The following is a 21,287-nucleotide window of genomic DNA, read 5'->3' as shown; positions in this document are numbered from 1 at the left end:
GAACATAGTTCGATGAGTTTTGACAAACACAGGCAGTCATGTAACCATCACCACAATCAAGATGTAGAAAAGTTCCATCACCCCCCAAGATTCTCTCCTGCTGATTCTTTGTAGTCTCTCTTATCTCCACCCCCCAGCAGCCACTGATCTGTTTTCTGTCCTTATAGTTTTGCCGTTTCTAGGATATCACATAAATGGAATCATACCGTATGGTGCCTCTGGAGTCTGGCTGCTTCTGCTCAGTAGAATACATTTGAGATTTCCCCACACTGCATTTATTCCGTGGTATAAATGTGCAGGACCACAGTTTACTTATCCCTTCACCTGTTAAAAGGATATTTGGATTGTGTCTACTTTTTGGTGATTATGATTAAACATTCAGAGGTTTTTAGTATCAGTGTGTGTTTTCATTTCTCTTGGGCAAATACCTAGGAGTGGAATTGTTGGGTTTGTATGTGAGTGTATCTTTATATGAAATGACCAAACTTAGAAGGTTTGGGCCAGTTCCTCCGGCCAGCACCAGGGCTATGCAGGGACCTGATGAAACATTGATAATATCCTCCCCTCCCATTTGGAATTTCAGTGACCTATGTCAAAGACCCAGTAGAAACCACTTGTCTTTTCTGGAGTGACGCTTTCACTTTGCCTGCTGATGTGGGTTTCACCCTGCTAGGGAGGAGGTTGACCGCCTCCCCGTTGATGACTCTCCCTTTCCCATATCACAGGCATGGAAATGACCATGAGTAGTGATAGTTCTTAATTTAAATAACTTTTTCATTAACTCTTTTTCTTTCATTAGGAAACTAATATATGCACATGATATACAAAATCAAACGGTGTAAAAGGATGTCCAAAGAAAAAATATCCATCTCCCTCTCATTCCAGGCTCCCAGTCCCTTCTACAAGAGGTAGCCACCATCTGCGATTTCTTGTATATACTTCTAGAAATTGTCTTTGCATATAATGATGCTTTTATATGCTGCTTTTAGATGTTTGCCTGGTCATCAAAGCAATAAAGTATTATAGTGGTCAGGATCATGATGAAATTGTTGGGTAATTTCAAACTTGTAATAACTTCTATGAGGGTCCTCAATCACCTTTAAGGACCCGCTGAAATGGTCTGTCAAGCATTCTCTGTCAAGTATTCTATCTCTGCATTTATCTGTGGCAGGTCAGTAGCTTTCATCAGATTCTCAAAGGGATCTGTGCACCAAAAGAAAGAAGAGGGGTAGGGAAGAAAAGAAGGAAGGAAGGACTATAGAGGCAATCTTTTACAGACAAATGGTAGATAAATGTAGAATGAGCTTGGATACATCTGCAATTAGCTGTAACTCAGAATGTATAAGTTCCCATTTTATGTATTATTGCCCCTTGGTTTTATAATTGGAAGCCAGTAGAACCATTGATTTAACAGCATAGGCTAAGTTTTGTCTTGGGGTAAGAGGAACTGTGCCTGGCTGAGCCAAGAGGGACAAAGGCCATGGAGTTCTGCAACCTTTCCTGTGTGTTCACACTGACTCACTGTGTCTAAGGAAGTCTGTTGGTAGCTTTACAACACATGCACTCTCTCTCCCAGGGCGAGCCAGTGACTGGGAACTTCTCACAGAAAGGAGTAGACAAAATTGCTTCCCACAAGAGGGCTTCAGGCTGAAAAAATATTCAAGAAGAGTTTAGGGAAATTCCTGGGAGGCAGAGCCATATCTGGCTCATGATAAAAGTTACAGATGTTTGGGGATTATCCTTGTTAAGTCAACATCAGCAGTTGGAGTGGGGAGCAACCAAGCTTTCCCATGACTCTTAAGTCATTTGATGCTCAAAACAGTTCTATGTTGGGGAAACCGAGGCAGGAGTATGCTAGCTACGGTGCAAACTACCCCACATCTCAAGGACTAAAGGCACTCCAGTTACATTTTCATGTATTGGGTGGGAAGGTGGGGTTTTGGCTCCACACAGTCATTCAGAGACCCAGGCTTCTATCTTCAGCACTTCCTCTCCAAGGGTTTAGTGAGCTAATAACAGGGCCCACAGCTAGAAAGTGATGGAGTCAGGATTTGAACCCAGTCAGTCTCATTCCAGATTCTGTATTCTGAACTATTATGCTATGGTGAGAAGCAAAAGTACTGGCATCTAACTAGATCTACCTGGCATGTAACTTCAGAACTGGAAAGTGGGAGATAACTTGGGATCCTCAGGAACATTTGTTCCTTGTTGCCAAGGAATCAAGCTCTTCTTTTTAAGGAGTGAGATGGGTAAATCTGAGAGACTTTTTTTTTTACTTTGTCTTCAGGTGAGAATTTTCAGGTTCCACACATAAAAATGGGAGCCTTTCCCCCACCAAAAGTGTGCCCCTGAAATAAATGTGCATGAGACTATGTTGCCTGGTGCTTGGGTCTTTCCATTAGCGAATATCAACCCCCAAAAGCTGATCGCCCTTCCACCATGATACTGCTCATTGCAGGGAGGAAGTTTGAGACATCTCAGCAACCTCATTAAAACATTTTTTCCCAGTTGAAATGTCTTCTTGTAGAAACAACCCAAATGTCCCATAGAAAAGCCTGGAAAATCTGCTATGGTTTCTACAAGGTTACACAAGGGGAACACCACATGGCCATTCAAAATGACAATGACGCAGAAGGCTCTGAAAGATGTAGAAAGATGGGTCTAATTTGCTAATGTAAAAAGGCAGATTACGAAGCTGTCCATTTTTTGTTTCAAAAAAATACACAAAGAATAAAAATTTAACTATTTAATATAATGTTTCCAGTGATTATTCCTAATGGATTACAAGTAATTTTTATTTCCTCTCTCCCTATCTTCTCTTTTCTAACCTGTACTTTCTGAGTTTCCAACAGAGAAACATGTTTGACTTTGTATTAAAGTAACAGCTTTAAGTTCAAATGGTTCTAATGATCTGGGTGACCTTGAGCCACGGCTCACTTTCTCGAAATGGGGAGAATGGTCGTAGGATCTTGTGAAGATTAAACTATAAAAGTACTTAAAACAGTACATGCTCAATACATTTTTAGGTGTTACTGTCATAATTATTTTTGAAAATCTTTCCATTCTAATAAGTTCATTCCAAATCTAAGCCAGGCACACCTGACAGTCGTGAGGCTTTATCTCAATGCCTGGGAGTATGGACACGTGAGCAAGCCAGCTTCCTCCTTTCCCTCCTCTCCCCTGGCCCTCTGCTGCAGGGCAAGGTAAAGCTAGGTGACTGGGATACTGCTCTTTTTTTGTTTTAATCTTTCTTTTTTTTTTTTTGAAATGGAGTCTCGGCTCACTGCAACCTCCGCCTTCCAGTTTCAAGTGATTCTCCTGCCTCAGCCTCCTGAGTAGCTGGAATTACAGATGTGTGCCACCACACCCAGCTAATTTTTGTATTTTGGCCTCCCAAAGTGCTGGGATTATAGGCGTGAGCCATCGGGCCCAGCCCAGGATACTGCTTTTAAGTGTGATCAGGGCAGCTTTGGCTGATGTCTCATTTCTGTCTTCTACACAAAGAAATAACTCATGGTTCTGGGCATAATGGCATTTTCGTTCAAAGCATGGATTCTGAAGTTAGACTCCCTGGGTTCCACATCCATTAAATGGGGAGAATAATAATGCCACCCTCCCAGGATCGGGGTGAGGATGAAATGACACTGCACGTGAAGCCTTAGCACAGCATCTCAATAAATGCTAACTCTCAGAGATACAATGGCAAGCCCCAGAAATCCACAAAGCATAACATCAACCATGTTGTAATGAACAATTTAGTGGTATCTTGTACACTCACAGAGTTGTGCAACTGCCACCTCTATCTAGTTCCAAAACACTGTCATCGCCCCAAAAAGCATCGTACCCATTAAGCATTCCGTCCCCATCTCCACCCTCCCCCGCCAACCCCTCCTGCTGGCAATCACCTATCTCCTTTCTCTCTTTCTGGACATTGCATGTAAATGGAATCACATAATATGTGACCTTTTGTGTATGGCTTCTGAGCTTTTTTGTTTGTTTGTAAACTATTTTAACCTTTTTAAAATTTGAGACAAGTTCTTGCTCTGTCACCCGGGCTGGAGTATAGTGGCATGGTCTCAGCTCACTGCAACGTCTGCCTCCTGGGCTCAAGTGATCCTCCCACCTCGGCCTCCCAAGTAGCTGGGACCACAGGCGCGTGTCACCACATCGGCTAATTTTTGTATGTTTTGGTAGAGACAGGGTTTTGCCGTGTTGCCCAGAGTGGTATCAAACTCCCAGGCTCAAGTGATCTGCCCACCTCAGGCTCCCAAAGTGCTGGGATGATAGGCGTGAGTCATCACCACACCTGGCCTATTTTAACCATTTTTAAGCGTACAATTCAGGGACATTAAGCACATTTACAGTGCTGTGTGACCATCGCCACTGTCTTTTTCCAGAACTACTGCATCATCCCAAACAGAAATGGAGGCAGGTTTTTTTTTTTTTGAGATGGAGTCTCGCTCTGTCGCCCAGGCTAGAGTGCAGTGATGGGATCTCGTCTCACTGCAAGCTCCGCCTCCCGGGTTCACGCCATTCTCCTGCCACACCCTCCCGAGTAGCTGGGACTACAGGCGCCTGCCACCACACCTGGTTAATTTTTTGTATTTTTAGTAGAGACGGGGTTTCACCATGTTAGCCAGGATGGTCTCGATCTCCTGACCTCGTGATCCGCCCGCCTCGGCCTCCCTAGAGGCAGGTTTTCTAAATGCCTGCATGAGTGGTTCTGCATCTTCAGCTTGTGTTAGGATCCTCTGGGGTGGGGGGCTTATTAAAACACAGATTGCTGGGCCCTCCCTTCCCCCCATCCCCCGCCACATCCCCCACCCCCAGTTGCTGATTGAGTAGGTCTGAGTGAGGCCCCAGGATTTGCATTTCTAACCAGCTCCTGGGTGACGCTGATGCTGTTGATTTGGGGCCACACCTGGAAGACCGCTGTTTTAGATCAAAAGGTTTGCAGGACAGAGTGGATGGTGGCATCCTTCAGGGTCAGTGAGAGAAGCCAAACTTCTATGACCTATGGGATAAGGGGTTTATTATAGGAATTAGATCTTATCAGGGGTATCACCACCTGGATCTTAGGTCAGGGGCATTACCACCTGGCCCTGGGTATATGGGCAAGCTGGTGGAGAAGTCTATACAGCCAGCCCATTGTCTGGTCCATCCCCAGCCAAGTGCCCAGGGGTGGGCCTGGGCTGCTGTTGGTTAACAGGACCAGCAGTCAGGAGAAAGAGCTGGATGCAGAATGGAGGACAGGCTCAAATGTGCTGGCACCCACTGTGCTGTCTCTCACAGCATCCAGTCATGATGACCTCTAAAGTGTAATGGCCGCCGCTTCACTTCCATCTCCCAGCTTTCCACAGATTCCTCTTTTGACCAATTAAAACCTAGAACCAGTCAGAGAAGGGGATTCTGGGAAAAGTAGTTCCAGCCTAACCAAGCTGGCACAACAGGAACTACCACAGCTGATGAATCAGTCCTTGCCATGGAACCTCCTCCTTGAGCCCACAGTTGGTTTCTGGGGCTCTGCTGGGGGGTTCCCTGACTCTCTTGACAGGACCTTCTAGCAGACACAGATGTGGTCCATCCCAGCAACGCCTTGCTCAGATCATCAGCTGAGAACTTAATAAAAACAGATTCCCAGGGCCCAGCCCAGGCCTGCCAAGTCACACTTCAGCAGTGGGACTCAGGAATCAGATTTTAAAATAAGCTCTCTAGCTGATTAAGATATCTAGCCAGGTTTGGAACTTATGATGTATGGAAAAGAAAGTGAACTCTGGCCAGGCACAGTGGCTTACACCTGTAATCCCAGCACTTTGAGAGGCTGAGGCAGGTGGATTCCTTGAGCCCAGGAGTGCAAGACCAGCCTGGGCAACATGGCAAAACTCCATTTCTGCAAAAAACAAAAAACTACCAAAATTAGTGGAGCATGGTGACACGTGCCTGTAGTCCCAGCTACTTGGAAGGCTGAGGTGGTAGGGTCACTTGACCTTGGGAGGTCAAGGTTGCAGTGAGTCAAGATTGTGCCACCACACTCCAGTGTGGGCAACAGAGTGAGTGAAACCCTGTCTCAAAAAAAAAGGAAGGAGGAGGGAGGGAGGAAAGAAAAAAGAAAGGAAAGGAAGGAAGGAAGGAAAAAGAGAGAGAGAAAGAAAGAAGAAAGAAGAAAGAAAAAAAAGAGAGAGAAGAAGGAGAGAGAGAGAGACAGAGACAGAAGAAGGGAAAGAAAAAGAGAAAGTAAGTGAACTCTGGGGCTCGACAGCCATGGGTTAGAATTCTGGTTCCACCACTTGCCAGCTCTGTGATCTTGAGCAAGTGACTTAACCCTTTATGATCCTATATTGTCTACAAGAGTGGCTCCTTTTCTATCATTTCACTTTCCACTGTTTCAGTTACCCATAGCCAACTACAATCTGAACATATTAAATGGAAAATTCCGGAAAGATATGATTCATAAGTTTTAAATTGCATGCCATTCTGAGGAGCGTGATGAAATCTCACACTGTCCTCCTTCAGACGTGAATCGTCTCTTTGTCCAGCAGATTGGTGCTGTAGACACTACCTGCTCATTGGTCACTTAGGAGCGGTCTGGGTTATCAGATCAGAAAACGTCCTGTGTGTAAGGTCAGGTGCTGTCTGTTTCAGGCATCCACTGGGGGTCTTGGAACGTATCCCCCGAGGATATGTACTCAGCTATTAAGTGGGCCAATGCCTACCTTTTTCGTGGAGGGTTGTGGGAACCGAATGCGGCCATGTGTAACAAACTCCTGGCAGGTGAAATATTACTGTGCTTAATCCAGTTAATAGTTGTACCTAGACATGCCCAGGGAGTAGGTCAGATGGGCCCAGCATCTCCTCTTTCTACTTAGGAATCTGGGGTTTAACCTGATCATATTCTTTTTTTTTTTTTTTTGTAACACAGTTTCACTCTTGTTGCCCATGCTGGAGTGCAGTGGCGCAATCTCAGATCACTACAACCTCTGCCTCCCAGGTTGGAGCGATTCTCCTGCCTCAGCCTTCCCAGCAGCTGGGATTACAAGCGCACACCACCACACCCGGGTAATTTTTTGTATTTTTAGTAGAGACGGGGTTTCACCATGTTGGCCAGGCTGGTCTCGAACTCCTGACCTCAAGTGACCCACCCACCTCGGCCTCCCAAAGTGCTGGGATTACAGGCGTAAGCCACTGCACCTGGCCAACCTGATAGTATTCTTAACACAGCTTGTTTTCCTGCCGTCATGAAAACTAGACTTGCTTTAAAGTCTTTAGAGTCTCAGTTCATATTCCAGACATTGTTTTATATAAATACCATCTGTTTATTTTTTCTTTAAGCAAATTTCACAAACTCCACCTAAAAAAAAAAAAAATCATCTGTCAAAGAAGAGCCTTTCAACTTCCAGTTCTGTTTATGTAAAAACACCCTTTCTTCAACCTGGAATCTTGGACATTTTGCCACATGCTGAATATTTCTATGACTTTCTTTTTGTGTCTGTCACCTTGATGAGAGTTGTCACCTTAACTAGGTAAGATGGTTGTGGTCTGCTGAGTAGAACAAGCTACTTTTTCAAGCAACTAGTTGAAAAGTTTCATAACACCTGGTCTTCAATGGGTCAAGGCAGTGCTCTGGGGCCAGGCCATCTGAAAAAGGGAGTGGTAACTTTGAAGTGTGGCTTATAAAGAAGCTGTTATTTCCACAGCAAGGGAAAGCGGCAGTAAAGAAAACAGGGTTTTGCAGTTCCGCTGGAAGGAGGGTGGGGAAGGTCAGAAATCAGGGCGGGACCTTCGAGAGCAGCTGTCAGCACTGGGCAAAGGCTGAGACAGGTGAGCACTGGGGATCTCTGAATGACATGCAGGGTTCTGTGCCTTAGACACACTTTTGTAGCCTTCATTGATAGAATCCCATCATTTTCCTTTTTCTTTTTCAGATGGATTTCACTCTCTTGTCCCGGCTGGAGTACAGTGGCTTGATCTTGGCTCACTACAGCCTCCACCTCCTGGACTCAAGCAATCCTCCCACCTCAGCCTCCTGAGTAGCTGGGACTGTGGGCACGCTGCCACCATGCACGGCTATTCTTTAGTTTTTGTAGAAACTGGGTCTTGCTCTGTTGCCCAGGCTGGTCTCAAATTCCTGGGCTCAAGTGATCCTCCAGCCTTAGCCTTCCAAAGTGCTGGGGATTACTGATATGAGCCACTACACCCAATCCCATTATTTTCCTATATTGGTCTCTGAAATGTTTCAACTTGAAAACCTAGGCAAATTTCATTCATTATTTGAGATTTTCCTATGTCAGTAAAGGGCTCAGGTTGCCATACAAATACCATACTCTGGGTGGCTTACACAATAGAAATGTATTTTCTTGAAGTTCTGGGGGTGCAGTTTAAGACCTTCTGGGGGGTGCAGTTTAAGACCCGGCAGTGTTCAATTTCTGGCGAGGGTTCTCTTCCTGGCTTGCAGATGGCCGCCTCCTCACTGTGCCCTCACATGGCCTTTCCTTGATGCACGTGTGCAGAGAGAGCTCTCTGGAATCTCTTTTATGAGGGCCCTAATCCCATCAGACCACCTTCATGACCTCGTCTAACCTTAATTACCAACCCAAAGCCCTATCTCCTAATATGTTGGGAGTTAGAGCTTCAACATATGAATGTTGGATGGGCACAAATACTCAGTCTGTAACAGCACCCTACCATCCTTTTGGTTGCTGACACTAAAATCCTCTGTCCCCTTCAACTCTCCTGCTTGAATCAAACTCATCACAAGTTCTTCTCCATTTGTCAACACTGACTTTAAATTAGGGCCATAGGCCCAGCGCGGTGGCTCACGCCTGTAATCCTAGCGCTTTGGGAGACCAAGGCGGGTGGATCATCTGAGGTCAGGAGTTCAAGACCAGTCTGGCCAACATGGCAAAACCCCATCTCTACTAAAAATACAAAAATTAGCTGGATGTGGTGGTGAGTACCTGTAATCCCAGTTATTTAGGAGGCTGAGGCAGGAGAATCGCTTGAACCTGGGAGGCAGAGGTTGCAGTGAGCCGAGACCACACCACTGCACTCCAGTCTGGGCAATAAGAGTGAAACTCCATCTCAATAAACAGACAAACAAGGGCTGTAACCTCCTAAGTGGTTTTCTGTTCCTCTTCTATCTTGCCCATCCTCCAAGGTGATTTCTGCCTCAGGGCCTTTGCACTGGCTACCTCTGTGTATTAGTTTGTTCTTACGCGGCTAATAAAAACATACCCAAGGCCGGGTAATTTATAAAGGAAAGAGGTTTAATTGACTCACAGTTCCACATGGCTGGGGAGGCCTCACTATCATGGCAGCAGGTGAATGAGGAGCAAAGTCATGTCTTACATGGTAGCAGGCAAGAGACAGAGCATGTGCAGGGGAACTCCCATTTATAAAACCATCTGATTTCATGAGACTTATTCACTACCACAAGAACAGTATGGGGGAAGCTGCCCCCATGATTCATTTTTCTCCACCTGGCCCTGCCCTTGACACATGGGAATCATTACAATGCAAGGTGAGATTTGGGTGGGCGGACAGCCAAACCATATCACTCTGCCTGGGACTTCCCCACCTCCCCAGTCTGCTGCCACCTTGTCAGTCTCAGTGAAAATGTTGTCCTCTCTGAAAGCCCTTTCTTGATCACTCTGTCAAAAGAACCATCCTCCCCCTTTACGCTTACATTCTTATGTTTTCTCTTCCGGACATCTCGTGACAGGTTATCGCTTTACTTGTTTGTCTCTTTCAGGAAAAGAGAAGCTTTGTGAGAACAGGCCTTTGGCTTCTTTACTTCTGTGTTCGTAGTGCCCGACAACCCAGTGGTTGCTCAGTCAATGTTTATTGACATGAATGAATGAAGTCAACAGAGATTTGTTGAGGCTTCCTGTGAACACTCCTATGCCCAGTGTTAGAGGAGTCCCAGATAAATATAAAAATCCCCAGAGGCCGCAGTGAGAACACAGGTGTTCAGCCTGGCATGTTAAACTTTAGTTAGAGAGAGAAAGCAGGAATGAAACCAGCACCTTCAAGATGACTCTAAATGGCCAGTAGCAATTGGCTGATACAAACGACATGCATGAACAGAACTCGAGAGCCACTCCCCGCTGGCTGTGGTGGGAGGCTTCTGGGAGAAAGGGGAATAGAACGAGATGTCGAAGGAGAGGAGGCCTTCAGGATGGGGTGGGGGAGGAGAGAAAGGCAAGACACGGAGAGTGGAGGGCTGCAGAAGGTGGGAGATAGACCCAGGACCGTTTCCCTCCTTGGACATGTTCAGGACATTACCCTGGTCTTCCCCTGAGAGAGAACATGTTTTTCTCCACCCTGGATCATTGGTGCCTGGTGCAGGGCCCTGCACAAAATGGGTGTTCAAGGAATTAAAGAATTCAGGTTGGATGAGATAGTTCATACCCTCCCTGGGGAGCTGGGACTTTATCCTGTGCGCTGTGAGGGACACTAAAGTTCTGATAGACACAGTGGCTGGAGGGTTGGCATGGCCAGGCCTGGAAGCTGGGGAAGGCTTAGAGGAGTCAGTTACCACCATCAGCCAGGCCTGAGAAGTGAGAAGGAGATGGATGAGGCAGGAAGAATCACTGAAAAGGACTTTGGGAAAAAGAAGCAACAAATTTGGGAGCCAACTGAACATGGATATGGGCGGGAGTTGCAAATGGCTAAAAGGAGCCAGCAGGGGATATTAAGGAGAAAGTCTGGTCAGATGGGAGGCAGCAGGGAGTGGTGGGGATTGTGGCAAAGTGGGGTGCCAGGCCCCTTCCCTAAGACAGACCATGACTCAGCACCATGTGAGAATTTAGGCCAGAGATGCCAGATTTTTAAGTTTTGCATGCGAGATCACCCATGTTCCCAATATTGGCAATTACTCCATATTACATAAAATAAATAACAAACACTTCACAGGCCAAAGAAGACACTTCCATGGGCCAGATGTAGTCCTGGAGCTGCCAGTTTGAAACCAGAGAGTGTGTGTATGTTAGAGGGGTGGAGTCGGGGAAGGGAGAGAATTCCCAAGGTCACTGAGATTTCAATGCCACCTGGAAAATGATACGCCTTTTCACTGGAATGGGGAAGTCGGAAGGAACCAGGGGCCAGAGAGGATGGGCAGGGAGTGGAAGATGCTGTGGCAATGGGGATGGTCATTTGACAGAAGAGGACACAGACTGAGAATAGCTCATCCCGAGCAAGCAGCTGGATCCCAAAGGCAGTTGGTCACAGACTGGAGGGAGGGTCTGTCTCTGTGGTTAGTTGGTGATGGGCGTGCAGTGTGTCGCTGGGATGTTCTCTATGCTTCTCTTAAGCATTTGATTGTTTTAGATTTGGGGGATTTTTAAATTTGACTGATTGATTGATTGATTAAGATTGCATGATTTGCACCCTTGTATGAAGCGCCTGTAAGAACACTGGTGTTAAGCCTTAGAGAATGGGTTGCAGAATATTTTCCCAGGTTATCAGTGGTCACCAACCCCATCCCCATCCCTAAAGAGGAAGCGAGATAAGCCCAGCGCTGTAGCATAACAACCGCACATAGCATGCCTAACATCATGTAGTCTTCTAACCCATACACGCTGATGAGTCCTGGCAACTCCATTAGGGAGACACCACTTATCAAACCCTTTTCATGGCCCAAGTGAAATAGCACACTCAAGTTCACCCAACCAGGAAGGAAGTAACACAGCTGGGAATCGAATCTAGAACCAGAATCTTTGACCCTAGCTCAATAATGCCTGCCTTGCACAGGCATTTAGCCCTTTGCTGAGTTGACCCACCAGGCCACATGAGGTCCTTGTGGCTGGAGACCTGTGTGGCCAGGCTGGAGCCTTGCTGGGTGAGCAGGGGTGGAGGAGGGATTCCTGGGGCAGAGCCAGGAGACAGCCTTGGTGGAGGAGTAAAGCGGTCCCTTCGGTTCCCCATGGTGACTCTTCCAAGCCTTAACTCCCTTCCTGGTCCTCCCACCCCACCTGTCTCTGTATCCTTGAGCTTGGCCGATTCCTCAGACTCCTCTTGGGTCCGCATCCCAGGATGAGGGCTCTGAGGCTTTAGTGAGCATCAGGATCACTTGGCTAATTAAAAGCAGATCCTGGGCCTTACCCTGCTTTCTGATTCTGTAAGTCCTTCATTTGGCCCAAGAATCTGCATGTTTAGCAAACCACAAGGTAGTGCTTCAGAGGTCTTCAGATAATGACCGGGTCTCAAAGTGCTACTCCCTTTGCTTCCTGATCCCCATCTGCTGCTCACCTACCATCTCGTTTTATATACCTCATATCCTCCAGTATCATGAGTTAGTACTGGCAGTGTGCCCATTTTACAGATGAGGACATTGAGGCTCAGAAAGTTGAAGCAACTTGCCTAAAACCATCCTGATAGACCTGGAATTTTATCTCCACTGACTCTAACCACCTTGCTCTACTGCCTCTGCTAAATTAGCATTGGTGCCCTGGAGGTCCCTTAGCGGAGAGTTTACAGGAAGGACCGAGAATGGTGCGATTTAGCAGCGTGTTCAATCTGTAGACTATAGGGGAAGGGGGCATGAAACCTGGTTGATGCCTTGGCAGCCGGAACTTTCCTTGTGTTATCTCCATGGGCTTTTAGCCCTCGTGTGAACAGCTGACATCATTAGTCAGAACAAACCACCCAGAATCGGTTCAATTTTCAGAAGCTAAATGGGAATCAAAATGTGGAATGACCCAGGGACTGCTCGGTAGGAAAACTGAGTCCTCTGTGACTCAGAGTGGATCTTGTAACCTCCAGGGGCTTGGCATCTGGATATGGGGCTTGAAAGAGAACAGACTGGGGAATCGCACCCCAACTGGGCAGCTGTGGCACCTGAACAGGTGATTAAAATAACAGTTCTACCTGTGACCCAGCAATGGCACTTCTGGGTATTTATAGAGAGAAAGGCAAACATCTGCCTTTTTCACACGGACTGGCACACAGAGGTTCACAGCAGCATTATGCCTGACATTATGCATTTCCTGTAGTGGAGGAAACATGCCAGCTGTCCATCAGCAGGCCGACAGCTAAACAAACTGATACAGCCACACAGCTGACGGCTACTCAGCAAGTTAAAGGAAGGAAAGGAACCAGGATACAGGCCATACCATGGATGAGCAAAGGAAGGCAAACAGAAGAGCACTTTCTGGGTGATTCCACTGCTAAAAAATTCTGACCGGTGCCATAGCTCATGCCTGTAATCCCATCACTTTGGGAGGCCGAGGTGGGAGGATCAGTTGAGCCCAGGAATTCAAGCCCAGCCTGGGCAACGTGGCAAAACCCTCTCTCTACAAAAAATATAAAAATGAGTGGGCATGGTGGTGCACGCCTGTAACCTCAGCTACCTGGGAGGCTGAAACGGGAAGGATGACTTGAGCCCAGGAGTTGAAGCTGCAGTGAGCCAAGATCACGCCATTGTACTCCAGCCTGGGTGACAGAGCACGACCCTGTCTCAAAAAGCAACACAAACAAACGCAAAACCTTCTAATACAAGCAAAACTAACTGCTGGTAAAATAAGGCAGAAAGGTAGACTGAAAGAAGGCATGCACATATGAGGGAACTTTCTGGAGTCCTGGAAATGTCTTCTATCTGGGCAGTGGTTACATGAATATATGTGGTTCTCAAAAGTGCATCTAAGTGTACACTAAGATCTGTGCATTTAACTATATATAAACTGCATCTTAAGTAAACAAATAAGTAAAGGGCAGATACCTCTGCCCCAGCCCTGGCAACCGAGTCAGCAGACCTAGGGTGTGGTCCACGCGCGTCTCCATGATCAGCAAGTGCTGAGTGTTGATGCCCAGCCTGCGGTGGGCACCACCAGACACTAATTGCTAAAGTCTTTTCTGGCTTTAGCAGGATGGTTGAGTCTTTGCAGTTGTGGAGCATTTACCATTAGTCTGTTTTTAAGCATAAACCTAATTGGGGTCAAAGTCTGGTCCCAGGGCTGTCTCCTGATCATCAGCACGACCAGCTCTAAGCTATGGACAAAGCACCCTCAGTCACCAGGCAGATCCTGGCCATGTGCTGGGCATCACAGGGCCCTCCGTGCTGGGAACAGAGACCAGTACTCACTTGCAGGGCTGCAGACATACATAAGGCATTGGGCGTTGGGCAGAACCAGACAGGCACTCTGTGATCACGTTCTGTCTCCCTGGAAGCCCTCCAGATAATGATTTTGGCTGTGTGTTGAGGAGCTATTGTGTTATAGACACTATGCTGGTTGTTTTGGGTGTGTGTTTAATTATATGAGCGGATGCATTCTTAGGGGCTAGAGCTCAGAGCCCCTCACTTCTCCATGATTGCCTGTGTTTCTCTGTATAAGTGACCTAACCTCTCTGAGGCTCAGCTCCTCATCTGTAAAGTGAAGACAGTGGCCGTACTTCTTCCCTCACAGAGCCTTTAGCATGGGGAGCATTTAGTAAATGTTAGCTATTATTATCTAATTTAATCCTTATAATAACCCTATAGGCAAGGTGCTATTTTTTTTTTTTTTTTTTTTTTTTTTTTTTTTTTTTTTGAGACGGAGTCTCGCTCTGTCATCCAGGCTGGAGTGCAGTGGCCGGATCTCAGCTCACTGCAAGCTCCGCCTCCCGGGTTCACGCCATTCTCCTGCCTCAGCCTCCCGAGTAGCTGGGACTACAGGCGCCGGCCACCTCGCCCGGCTAGTTTTTTTTGTATTTTTTTTTTAGTAGAGATAGGGTTTCACCGTGTTAGCCAGGATGGTCTCGATCTCCTGACCTCGTGATCCGCCCGTCTCGGCCTCCCAAAGTACTGGGATTACAGGCTTGAGCCACCGCGCCCAGCCGGCAAGGTGCTATTTTTAACTGCAGAGCAAAAACCAAGGCTCAGAAAGGTCAAGTCCCTTGCCCAAGGTCATACAGCTAGAAAATGGAGGAGCTGGGATTGAAACTCGGGTCTGCTTAACTCCCGACTCTGTTCACTGCACCATGCTGTCATCAGCTTTGTGGAATGGGGATCAATACAGAAGACCCCCACAGACTGGAGGGAGAAGCCATTGCTGGCTGAGTGAGAGCCTGTCCTTCCGGAAGACTGTGTGCACTGGTTCCAAGAGTGATTTCGCATCCCTCTTCTACCAGCTGTGGGACCTTACACAAGTTCCTTAGTGCCTCAAGCCTCAGTTTCTTCATCTTTAAAATGGGAGTGCTAATACCAGCCTTAACAGGCTACAGTGAGGATAGAATGAATCAATAGGTGTAAGGTGTATAGAACGGCACCCAGTATACCTTTTGTACTTGTCAGCTGATATTTGCTGTCATCTGCGAGGTCACACACCTCTCTAGGTTTGTGACTGAGCTCGGTGGGGCTCCAGGTTGCAGTAGGATGGGAAGTTGTCCTTCATGCCTTTGAGGAAGTGACAGGATAGCCTCCAGGTGGCACGTGGCAACAGGTGTAGCAAAAAGCCTTTTTGAACCATGTCCAAGGACTCGTAAGCTCTAAAATTAAACCGTCTTTTGGATTCTCTCATTTTAACAACTCAAAGCCTCGTTCCCAGGCTTCTGTTCCTAACCGTCTGGCTCTACTCCCTTGCAAGAGATTCGGGCTGATGGTTACTGTCATGTCTAAGTAAAAGATGAGCTTCCCACCCCACTGCCCTGGCTCTCGGGTCATGGCAGCAGGTACTCGACCAGACGGGGCTGAAGGTGAACAAACAACCTTTTCGTTTGTTTATTTTGTATGCTTGCTTTAGTGTTTTGCCTGTGTTGTGGGAACCACAGCATGGGTTTCTCAAGCTGCTCTGTTTTCTTTGCATTGAAAACGAAAATAAAAGGTGAACCATCAAACCGTGACGTCTGGCTGCCTGCGTGAAACTCCACGAGGGCTGGCTTATAAATTTAAAATGTGTGACTGGCCGGGCGCGGTGGCTCACGCCTGTAATCCCAGCACTTTGGAAGGCTGAAGTGGGTGGATTATCTGAGGCCAGGAGTTCGAGACCAGCCTGACTAACATGGCAAAAACCCTGTCTCTACTAAAAATACAAAAATTAGCTGGGCATGGTGGCGGGCGCCTGTAATCCCAGCTACTTGGGAGGCTGAGGCAGGAGAATTGCTTGAACCCAGGAGGCAGAGGTTGCAGTGAGCTGAGATTGCACCGTTGCACTCCAACCTGGGCAACAAAAGCAAAACTCCGTCTCAAATAAATAAATAAATAACTGCACCAGGCTGAAAGCAGAATGGCAGTACATAATAGAGTATCCCTTCTGGAGTCAAAGCCCCACTTTCTTCTTGGCTGCATGACCTTGAGAATGTGTCACTGTTCCTCTGTGAGCCTCAGTCTCCTCATCTGTAAAATGGACATAGTCATGGCGCCTGCCCAATGGGACTGTTGTAAGATCAAGCAGACAAGCTCTTAGCACAGCCTTAGCAATCCTCAGCTTCTGTGGTCATCAGGATACCAGGACCACTCTGAGTTGAATTGTTCAAGCTCTGGGTCTCTCGACAACTGGCTGTGTGACCTTGAGCAAATTACTTCACCTCTCTGAGCTTCAGGTTCCTCATTTGCAAAACTGAGGTCCCATGTTCTATCTAAACGGGTTGTCCTGTATATTAAATTCTGGAAATAACTACCTAAGGCAACTTGGAGCAAGAAATAGGACAGGCAAGAAGGGCCATAGAAGGAAGGTACTGGATCCCCAAAGCTGAAAGATGATTTACCTAGTGGCTGTGAGGAGGGAAAGTCAGCCTGACAGAGGACACAGAAATATCCACTGCTTCTTTTTTTGGGGGGGTGGGGGGCACAGAGTCTCGCTCTGTCACCCAGGCTGGAGTGCAGTGGCGTGATCTCGTCTCACTGCAACCTCCACCTCCTAGGCTTAACTGATTCTCCTACTTCAGCCTCCATAGTAGCTGGGATTACAGGCACCCGCCACCACACCCAGCTAATTTTTGTATTTTTAGTAGAGATGGAGTTTCTTCACCATGTTGGCCAGGCTGGTCTCAAACTCCTGACCTCAAGTGATCCTCCCACCTCAGCCTTCCAAAGTGCTAGGATAACAGATGTGAACCACCACGCCCAGCCAATGGCTTCTAAACTTGAGTAGCCCCAGCATCTTCCCCGTTGGGCTTGTTTTTACATCTGCTGATAGAATCAACACTCTTTGGGAACATATGGATCTATGGACTTTGCTTAAACATATTCAGAATCCAAGATGTAATTTACCAAAAAAGCACACGAGGGATAAATATCCCTCAACAGCAGAATTCTTTATTTTACAGAAGCATTCACTAGGAAATTCCTTTCAATGTTATGCGTCCCTCATGTACGTAATATGCTACTTGATTTACAAATAAGGCAGGATCGTGCAGAGGTAAAGGGTACAGTTATGGGAGCAAGATCACTCCCCACCCAGCCTCAGGTACCCCGATTCTGCCAATTACCAGCTGCAAAACTTTATATCCCTTTGCCTCCATTTCCTCATGTGTAAAAGGGAGATTCTCGTACATAGTATCTATTTCACCTACAGGTTGCATGAAGAATAAACAAGATAAATATAGATTGCATGAAGATAATTCTTGTAAAGAAAACTTACTACCACACAGTAAAAGCACAATATACATGGGTAGTATTCCTTCCAATACTATTTTCTGAATGGCTTCTATGTGTTTGGTGCCATCTGCCCTGTGTCTGCCTTCGTAGAGCCTAAACCGGGGATGTGGGCTATGGACATAGAAACAGGCAACAAATAACATAAACAAGATGATTACATGTTGTGATCATAGCTATGCCCAAAACCAGCAAGATGCTAAGCCAGAGAACTGCGTGGGCAACTACTTGCAAATGTCCAGTTTGGAAAGCCTCACTGTAGAGGTCACATCTAAGTGACAGATGAGAAGGAGCCAGTGAGGGCAATGGGGCCGCAGCCACTCATTTCAAACATGGAGGTACACGTGCCTCCTGTAGGATCCAATCTAGCAGGTCCGGGGTGGCCCTGAGTGTCTGCTTTGCTTTGCTTGCTTGCTTTTTCGTTTCTTTTCTTTTCTTTTCTCTTTTCTTTTCTTTTCTTTTCTTTTCTTTTCTTTTCTCTTTTCTTTTCTTTTTTCTTTTCTTTCATTCTCTTCTCTTCTCTTTTCTTCTTCTCTTCTCTTCTCTTTCTTTTTTACAGAGTCTCACTTTGTCATCAGGCTGGAGTGCAGTGGCATGATCTCAGTTCACTGCAACCTCCGCCTCCCAGGTTCAAGTGATTCTCCTGCCTCAGCCTCCCAAGTAGCTGGGACTACAGGCGTGTGCCACCACGCCTGGCTAATTTTTGTATTTCTAATAGAGACAGGGTTTCACCATGTTGACCAGAATGGTCTTGATCTCTTGACCTCGTGATCTGCCCGCCTCAGCGTTCCAAAGTGCTGGGATTATAGGCGTGAGCCATCGTGCCTGGCCTTGCCTTTCTAACCAGCTCCCAGGGCTGCCAGCGCTGCAGGATCACACTGTGAGTGGCCAAGGACTAGCAGAGGACAGAGGACAGAGGCTGGATCCAGGTCCACATGGCAGAGTACCTTGAAGGCAAGGGGGGAGTTTGGATTTTATTCTCAGGATAGTAGGAAGCCAGACAGAGGAGTGACATGACTGAAGGATGCTTCTAGAAACTCATTTTGGCTGCTGTGTAAAGACTTGTTGGGGCCAGGGCAGCTGCGGAGAGACCAGGTTGGAAACTGATATCGTTGTCCAGGTGACAGTGGCTTAGACAAAGGTGGTAGTGATGGCAGAAGCAGGAAGTAGGTGGATTCGAGACCTCTGGACAGGTAAAATCAACCGCACTTGCTGAGGTGTTAAATAAAGCCATCCGTCATAAGATAAGATATGTGCTTATCTTAATTTTTTAAAACTCAATAGTATAGAGTAGTAGCTCTCAAGCAGGGGTGATCTTGCCCTCCCATGGGACATGTGGCAATGTCTGGAGACATTTTTGGATGCCCCAGCTGGGAAGACGCTACTGGTATCTAGTAGGTAGAGACCAGAGATGCTGTTACACTACCTACATTGCACAGCACAGCACCCCCAGCAAAGAATTACCTGCCAGCATGTCAGTGGAGCCAAGGTAAAGAAACCTTGGGTAGAAGTACATGAAGGCAGCAGGGCGCTGTGGCTCACGCCTGTAATCCCAGCACTTTGGGAGGCCAAGGCGGGCAGATCACGAGGTCAGGAGATCGAGACCATCCTGGCGAACACAGTGAAACCCCGTCTCTACTAAAAATACAAAAAAATTAGCCGGGCTTGGTGGCGGGCGCCTGTAGTCCCAGTTGCTCGGGAGGCTGAGGCAGGAGAATGGCGTGAGCCCGGGAGGCGGAGGTTGCAGTGAGCCGAGATCACGCCACCGCACTCCAGCCTGGGTGACAGAGCGAGACTCCGTCTCAAAAAAAAAAAAAAGAAGTACGTGAAGGCAGAAATGTCCTGCCTGCCCCACCCCCATCTGACCCCCACAGCCCAAAGATAACTACTATTCCCAGTGTGCGTGATGGTCCAGACTTTGTTCTGTGCATATACGCAGATTTCCTGTAAGCCTCCTCACCACTGAAGTAATGCTTGGGCAATGCTCAAAACTTAGGACCCCTGAGCCCGCCATAGGAAAAGACATCTGTTCATTTTGTCAAATCCATTCTATTCCTACCCCATGCGGAAGGTTACTGCCACATTGCCCAAAACTGTATTCATTCTATCAGCTGTGATATTTTTCTTTTCTCCAAAGAACCCTCCAAAACTTGCTATCCTTGTGACCTAGGCAGCCTTCTCTAACTGGGACTAACTCATGAAACCTGAGAATATCAGTGCAGGAAGAAATGTTGGGATAATATAGTCCTACCCAAGTTCTTACTGTACAGGTGGGAAAACTGAGGCCCAAGACTTCTTGGAAGCGGGGAAATCCCCTTATAATAAGTAGTCTCTTCTTCATTTACTGGGATATTAATTTCAGATTTTCAGTGTAATGCACAGTTATGGCTTATGTTTCTGATTTTTTTTTCTTGGTCATGTCTATGTGTGAGGTTGGTTACAATGGCTGACAAAAGGAACATTCTTAACCTTGTACTTCCTAAGTGCTGTGACAGGTGGTCTCCAAAAGATGGGAGGAAATTTGCCAGTCTGCGAACTTGAACTCTGTAGTCTGGGAAGACCGGTTGAATCTCTTTTCACTGGCTGAACTGAGCGTCATCTTCACGTACCCATCCGTGGGTACCGCAGCTGCGCAGAAGTCAGCTTTGAGTTCAAGCTTACACGTGGAATGCTGCAGCCTGTGGCCATCCTCCCGTTATCCATGCTGTCGTCCCTTTAAAGGCCCCCAGAGATCTCCAAGTGGAAAGAACCATGTCTACCCCATTAGAACCCCAAGCCAGGACTCTGCAGGTCAGGGAGACCGACTCCATGGCAGCAATGAGGGCCCCAATAGCTGGAATCCAGTCCCGCCGTCCAGTGCCCTGAGCCCAAGGGAGGGACACTGCCCCTTCCTCCCACTCAGCCAGTAGAGAGAGGCGGGAGTCTCTTGAGAGGCTTAGGAAGGCACCCTGGGAAGCCTCCCTCCTTATTTTCCCAGACCCCCCAGGTTGGGGGTAAAGGGCGTGAGGGAGTCTGGTCTTTGATTCTTTGGCACTGGGGAGTCATTGACTGTTCTTAAACAGGGAGTAATCAAATAGAAAATGGCTATTCCAGGAGGATCAAAATGGCAGAGTGTGCTGGGTGCATTGGATGGACAGGAAAGACGGGGAAGGAAGCCTGGTAGGTACAGTGAGGAATAAGAGTCTACCCCAGAATAGCAGCAGCGAAAACAGAAAAGGGGGAAGAGATGGGCATTTGTGACTAATGGATGTTTGTGACTTGACTCTGATTGAGGGAGAGCCAAGGCTCATAGATGACCTCGGTTTTGACCCCAGATGAGGAAAATGGTGACTCTGCCGATGCGGGAAATGGGCAAAGTTTACTTAGCCTCTCCCAGCCTCACTTAAGACATCTGTAGAATGGGGTTGTGTATTGAGTGGTGAGGAGGATTAAATGAGATTGTGCATGGAAATTAACCCAGGCCTGAGGGGAGTGGCAGGCATGAGGACCATGAAGAGCCTTACGAGCAGGGCTGTATCCTGGGGGGCCACAGGGAGCCATGGAGGGATCTTGCCTGAGGGTGGGATGGTCACATTTGCCTTTTGGAAGGACCTCTCTGAGAGCAGTGGAGAGACGGCAGGCCGGGGGCAGGGAGACCACCGGGGAGGCCTTTGCAGTCCGTATCCAGGTGAGGTGTGGGGTTGGTCCGGACCAAGCAGAAAGTGGGGGACCGTCCTGAAGC

The 21,287-nt window shown here is 47.3% G+C and overlaps 1 protein-coding gene across 3 annotated transcripts in view; it reads left to right on the top strand.

Moving 5' to 3' along the window:
* Positions 1 to 21,287, top strand: part of TMEM51 (transmembrane protein 51) — a 71,453-nt gene that overhangs the window by 15,056 nt on the left and 35,110 nt on the right. Inside the window, exon 1 of one of the 3 annotated variants that reach the window (XM_073007823.1) lies at positions 6,016 to 6,234. The exons of the other annotated variants lie outside the window; for them this stretch is intronic. The gene's annotated coding sequence lies outside the window, so the exon portion shown is untranslated. Of the gene's footprint in view, positions 1 to 6,015; positions 6,235 to 21,287 lie in introns of those variants that run through there. 3 annotated transcript variants of the gene reach the window in all.

The sequence above is a fragment of the Chlorocebus sabaeus genome, chromosome 20 (genome assembly GCF_047675955.1).
Source record: "Chlorocebus sabaeus isolate Y175 chromosome 20, mChlSab1.0.hap1, whole genome shotgun sequence".
Lineage (NCBI taxonomy): Eukaryota > Metazoa > Chordata > Mammalia > Primates > Cercopithecidae > Chlorocebus > Chlorocebus sabaeus.
Note: the sequence above shows the minus strand (reverse complement) of the source record. Positions and strands in the feature narration are given on the sequence as shown.